At 44.3% G+C, this 6,798-nt stretch overlaps 1 pseudogene; it reads right to left on the bottom strand.

Annotated features, from left to right (window-relative positions):
* On the bottom strand, positions 1-6,798 carry LOC123989886 (annotated as a pseudogene).

Below are 6,798 nucleotides of genomic sequence, written 5' to 3'. Positions count from 1 at the left end.
TCACTTGGTGCTATCAGATAGAGTATTGAAAGGATGAGCCTCACAAGTTAGGGAGTAGATGACCAGGCAGAAGAACACGGACGACACAGAGATGAAAACCCAGTGGGACAGGCTTTTGTTCTCCATGCTGCTGCATGTTGCTGTAGATGGCTGTGCAAGCCTTGTGACACTGGAGCACAGAATGATACAGAACAGGACATGGCAGATTCAGAATGCAAAGCACAGATAAACATGGCTACATAGACCTGAGACTGAGACTTGTGTCACTCATATAGCTCTAATTTTCACAGACAGTTCTCACAGGAAAAAGAGCCCCAACAATTCATCCTTTGAATCATTCTGGTGTCCAGTTAGTCTCAATGTAAGAGCCAGAGAAGCAATCAATAGTATGGGGCTCCAAAGCTGTTAATGCTCATAGAACGTCAAAGCCTGTCATGAGCTGAGACAAGCTTCCAATGCAAAAGTATACATTGCATAAGCAAAGTTCTCCCAGGTTTCATCAATATGTTCCTCCAACGTTCCTCCATCCCACCTTCCTTCAGGATCTCCATCATTCCTTTTTCTTCTCCAGCTAAGTAATCAATCAGCCTGAGGATGCAGGGGCTCAGCTAGCTGGGCTTTGTGGGCCTCTTTTAGCTTCGTATGAACCATCCTGATCTCGCAAGCTTAAGTTTGGTTTCGCTAAACAGATAGCTAAATAGAATGTAAGCTTGAGAGATCAGGATGGTTCGTACAACACTAGTTCTCTCTCCCACTGCCCTTTAATTGCATTTCTGATCATCCTCCTGTGTTCCCTTGGTTACTCAGAAGATTACAAAGAAACTACCTCTGGAAGAAAAGTGGAAAATACCACTTATTTTCAATCTTACCTATGTTCAAATATTGAACAGAGAACCAGCTCTCCTTAGCCATTGTAAAGAGCAGGATAGCCTGAGGCTCGACTGGACTGTGATGGGTTTCCAGACAGCTCCTCAATTGACCAGAATTTGGGGTAAATGCCAGACCTTTAACCATTGGCTTCATAAAGAAAATGATCTAACCTCACTAGTAACCTCTGAAAACCAGACATGATTTAATAATATAATAATATAATAATAATAATATATGCCATTTAGCAGACGCTTTTATCCAAAGCGACTTACAGTCATGTGTGCATACATTCTACGTATGGGTGGTCCCGGGGATCGAACCCACTACCCTGGCGTTACAAGCGCCATGCTCTACCAACTGAGCTACAGAAGGACCACGTACTGAAAGCCAAAGTAGATGGTCGGGATAACGCTGAACATCGAAGGCATAGAGCTTATTCTACAGAGAGCCAACAACAAAACTATGGAAAGGCTTTTTTGAAGTACCTGGTCTGACCTTTGAGGCAATGTCAGTCTTTTACAGTTTGTGTGTCAATCACACTGACAAATTACAATGTGTGGGCGGCTGATGGCCATGACTTCAATCCCAAACAGTCAAAATGTTGTTGAAAATTAAACTACCTTTAACAAGAGCAGAATGTTTAGAAGTTACTTTTATTAAAATATCATCTTATATCCTGATCTCACAGACCTAGATGCATAAAAGGCTACATTTAACTTTGACAGCATTTTTCTACCTAGCACATAGACCGATCATAAACTCCTATCTATTGTTCACCTCAGATTATATAACAAAGATAGAAATGACTCATATTAATTGGGATTACAAGCACTCACCCACTACTGTAGAGGGTGGATATGTGCACCTCACGTTCCTCTCGTGTGATATTTCAGAACAATGGCCACTGTTAGGTATGTAGCGGCCAGAGTACCTAAAATACTTCAAAGAGGGGGAAAAGCTTGAGTATAACATGATATTGAATATGGCAGCAACATACATGTCAATATTGCAATGTTATGCACCAAGTAGTCTTTGCAATGCCGTATTAAACTGCCCATAAATACCTCACCTGATGTACTTCTGAATACTGATCTCTTTAGGGATGGAGAGAGGGAGGATGAGGAAGACACACAGGAGGATGAGGACAAAATGCGGGTCTGTTTACCAGTGGAATGGCATGTCTGCTTCGTGTAATCCAGTTATCAACACAAACACATAAATTACATCATGAAACATGTATCAGTTATAATGTTGACAATCTATATCATTAACCCATTTCCTATGAGCATCATTACATAATGAGAAGGATGGGGGAAAACAAACTCAGATGATTTCAAAGGCTCCAGAAGAAATAGTTCAGGAAGGAATTTTCTATAACATAATTCAGCAAGAGATCTCAGAGAGTCATGTGGTCACGGAGATGACTCACATTTCTCCAGCTGGTCCGTTACTATGACCAGGAAAGCCACAGAGATCATGAAGAGGTTGAAGAGAACACGACCTCACAGAGTTGCCCGATCGCAGGCCCACACACATCCTTCACCACAGCTTGGTATGTGTTCTGACCACTGATGGAGGAGGAGTAGCCCAGGATTACCAGGCCACTGATTTCTTTTTTTTTTCACCTTTATTTAACCAGGTAGGCTAGTTGAGAACAAGTTCTCATTTGCAACTGCGACCTGGCCAAGATAAAGCATAGCAGTGTGAACAGACAACACAGAGTTACACATGGAGTAAACAATTAACAAGTCAATAACACAGTAGAAAAAAAGGGGAGTCTATACACATTGTGTGCAAAAGGCATGAGGAGGTAGGCGAGTAATTACAATTTTGCAGATTAACACTGGAGTGATAAATGATCAGATGGTCATGTACAGGTAGAGATATTGGTGTGCAAAAGAGCAGAAAAGTAAATAAATAAAAACAGTATGGGGATGAGGTAGGTGAAAATGGGTGGGCTATTTACCAATAGACTATGTACAGCTGCAGCGATCGGTTAGCTGCTCAGATAGCAGATGTTTGAAGTTGGTGAGGGAGATAAAAGTCTCCAACTTCAGCGATTTTTGCAATTCGTTCCAGTCACAGGCAGCAGAGTACTGGAACGAAAGGCGGCCAAATGAGGTGTTGGCTTTAGGGATGATCAGTGAGATACACCTGCTGGAGCGCGTGCTATGGATGGGTGTTGCCATCGTGACCAGTGAACTGAGATAAGGTGGAGCTTTACCTAGCATGGACTTGTAGATGACCTGGAGCCAGTGGGTCTGGCGACGAATATGTAGCGAGGGCCAGCCGACGAGAGCATACAAGTCGCTGTGGTGGGTGGTATAAGGTGCTTTAGTGACAAAACGGATGGCACTGTGATAAACTGCATCCAGTTTGCTGAGTAGTGTTGGAAGCAATTTTGTAGATGACATAGCCGAAGTCGAGGATCGGTAGGATAGTCAGTTTTACTAGGGTAAGTTTGGCGGCGTGAGTGAAGGAGGCTTTGTTGCGGAATAGAAAGCTGACTCTTGATTTGATTTTCGATTGGAGATGTTTGATATGAGTCTGGAAGGAGAGTTTACAGTCGAGCCAGACACCTAGGTACTTATAGATGTCCACATATTCAAGGTCGGAACCATCCAGGGTGGTGATCCTAGTCGGGCATGCGGGTGCAGGCAGCGATCGGTTGAAAAGCATGCATTTGGTTTTACTAGCGTTTACGAGCAGTTGGAGGACACGGAAGGAGTGTTGTATGGCATTGAAACTCGTTTGGAGGTTAGATAGCACAGTGTCCAAGGACGGGCCGGAAGTATATAGAATGGTGTTGTCTGCGTAGAGGTGGATCAGGGAATCGTCCGCAGCAAGAGCAACATCATTGATATATACAGAGAAAAGAGTCGGCCCGAGAATTGAACCCTGTGGCACCCCCATAGAGACTGCCAGAGGACCGGACAGCATGCCCTCCGATTTGACATACTGACCTCTGTCTGCAAAGTAATTGGTGAACCAGGCAAGGCAGTCATCCGAAAAACCGAGGCTACTGAGTCTGCCGATAAGAATATGGTGATTGACAGAGTCGAAAGCCTTGGCAAGGTCGATGAATACGGCTGCACAGTACTGTCTTTTATCGATGGCGGTTATGATATCGTTTAGTACCTTGAGTGTGGCTGAGGTGCACCCGTGACCGGCTCGGAAGCCAGATTGTACAGCGGAGAAGGTACGGTGGGATTCGAGATGGTCAGTGACCTGTTTGTTGACTTGGCTTTCGAAGACCAGGGCAGGATGGATATAGGTCTGTAACAGTTTGGGTCCAGGGTGTCTCCCCCTTTGAAGAGGGGGGGTGACTGCGGCAGCTTTCCAATCCTTGGGGATCTCAGACGATATGAAAGAGAGTTTGAACAGGCTGGTAATAGGGGTTGCGACAATGGCGGCGGATAGTTTCAGAAATAGAGGGTCCAGATTGTCAACCCCAGCTGATTTGTACGGGTCCAGGTTTTGCAGCTCTTTCAGAACATCTGCTATCTGGATTTGGGTAAAGGAGAACCTGGAGAGGCTTGGGCGAGGAGCTGCGGGGGGGGGGGGGGTGGAGCTGTTGGCCGAGGTTGGAGTAGCCAGGCGGAAGGCATGGCCAGCCATTGAGAAATGCTTGTTGAAGTTTTCGATAATCATGGATTTATCGGTGGTGACCGTGTTACCTAGCCTCAGCGCAGTGGGCAGCTGGGAGGAGGTGCTCTTGTTCTCCATGGACTTCACAGTGTCCCAGAACTTTTTGGAGTTGGAGCTACAGGATGCAAACGTCTGCCTGAAGAAGCAGGCCTTAGCTTTCCTGACTGACTGCGTGTATTGGTTCCTGACTTCCCTGAACAGTTGCATATCGCGGGGACTATTCGATGCTATTGCAGTCCACCACAGGATGTTTTTGTGCTGGTCGAGGGCAGTCAGGTCTGGAGTGAACCAAGGGCTGTATCTGTTCTTAGTTCTGCATTTTTTGAACGGAGCATGCTTATCTAAAATGGTGAGTAAGTTACTTTTAAAGAATGACCAGGCATCCTCAACTGACGGGATGAGGTCAATGTCCTTCCAGGATACCTGGGCCAGGTCGATTAGAAAGGCCTGCTCACTGAAGTGTTTTAGGGAGCATTTGACAGTGATGAGGGGTGGTCGTTTGACTGCGGCTCCGTAGCGGATACAGGCAATGAGGCTGTGATCGCTGAGATCCTGGTTGAAGACAGCGGAGGTGTATTTGGAGGGCCAGTTGGTCAGGATGACGTCTATGAGGGTGCCCTTGTTTACAGTGTTAGGGTTGTACCTGGTGGGTTCCTTGATGATTTGTGTGAGATTGAGGGCATCTAGCTTAGATTGTAGGACTACCGGGGTGTTAAGCATATCCCAGTTTAGGTCACCTAACAGAAAAAACTCTGAAGCTAGATGGGGGGGCGATCAATTCACAAATGGTGTCCAGGGCACAGATGGGAGCTGAGGGGGGTCGGTAGCAGGCAGCAACAGTGAGACGTATTTCTGGAGAGAGTAATTTTCAAAATTAGTAGTTCGAACTGTTTGGGTATGGACCTGGAAAGCATGACATTACTTTGCAGGCTATCTCTGCAGTAGACTGCAACTCCTCCCCCTTTGGCAGTTCTATCTTGATGGAAGATGTTATAGTTGGGTATGGAAATCTCAGAATTTTTGGTGGCCTTCCTGAGCCAGGATTCAGACACGGCAAGGACATCAGGGTTAGCAGAGTGTGCTAAAGCAGTGAGTAAAACAAACTTAGGGAGAAGGCTAAGTTTGAGGAACACCAGGGACACCTGGGGCAGAGGAGGGATAAAAATACAATCAGGAGGTTGCTCAGTGGGAGAAGAGAGATGTTATTGATCAGTGAATTAGAGAGTAGGCCTATGAAGGATAAAAGTGATGAGAGGAAGTAATGTCAGAGAGAGGTGAATATCAGTTATTACACTAGTCTAGAGAATGACTGGTGTTCTTGATATTGATTCTATAAAAAATGCAAAAACTGGAAATAATTTGACCTTTCCCCCAAAAAATCACCAACACCCAATTTCAGAAGGTTCACCAGCGCATGAAATTACATGTCAAGTAAGTCAATGGGATTTAGTAGAGATAGAGTAGATTGGATTGTTTAAATTGGTTTGAATTAAGTTTAAAAACAGGAGGAGATGGTTAATGATGGTTGTAATTGAGTTATAGAACAGGAATATAGGCTATACATGTTTTGTTTACCAGGGTCAGCAAACTTGGTCTCAGAGCATTTAGTATTATTCTGTATGTAAATCGGAGACAGTACATTTAGTATGATATGTTACGTTTCGTATGGTATGTATTCATTTGTGGATGTCCATCACCCATTTCATATGATATGTTACAAATTATATGTTACAAATTTTCAAAACATACAATATAAGTTTATAAGTTTAGGAGTTAGGTTAAAGGGTTAGCTAACATGCTAAGTAGTTGGAAAGTAGGTCAAAAGTAGTAAGTAGTTATAAAGTTGTTAATTAGGTAACATTCTAAAGTTCTCTGCAATTAAATTTGAACTTGCAATCTTTGGGTTGCTAGACGTTCATGTTATACGCCCACCCATCCAACCACCCTACTTTCATTTTTGCCTTAAGTAACGTTTTGTCTTATGTAACCATACCAAACTTAACATATCATACAAAATACAGTGTCTCGGATTTATGTACAGAATAATACGAAATGCTCTGAGACCAGGTTGGGGTCACTAAAGTCACTAACCATTTCCACGGGGACTGCATTGTGAATTCCCTTGGCTTTCTCGAAAGCCCAAGGGAAATTGAGAAGTCCCGCACCAAGCGCAGATTTGAGCATGAGGAAAACTGCTCCCACACATGCAAGTCTTGGGCCATCTGTATCGAGCACGGGCTTGGCCAGCAAGCTGATGCTTTCTCTCGCCAACTCTTCCAT

Source organism: Oncorhynchus gorbuscha, linkage group LG02, assembly GCF_021184085.1.
Source record: "Oncorhynchus gorbuscha isolate QuinsamMale2020 ecotype Even-year linkage group LG02, OgorEven_v1.0, whole genome shotgun sequence".
Taxonomy (NCBI): Eukaryota; Metazoa; Chordata; class Actinopteri; order Salmoniformes; family Salmonidae; genus Oncorhynchus; species Oncorhynchus gorbuscha.
Note: the sequence above shows the minus strand (reverse complement) of the source record. Positions and strands in the feature narration are given on the sequence as shown.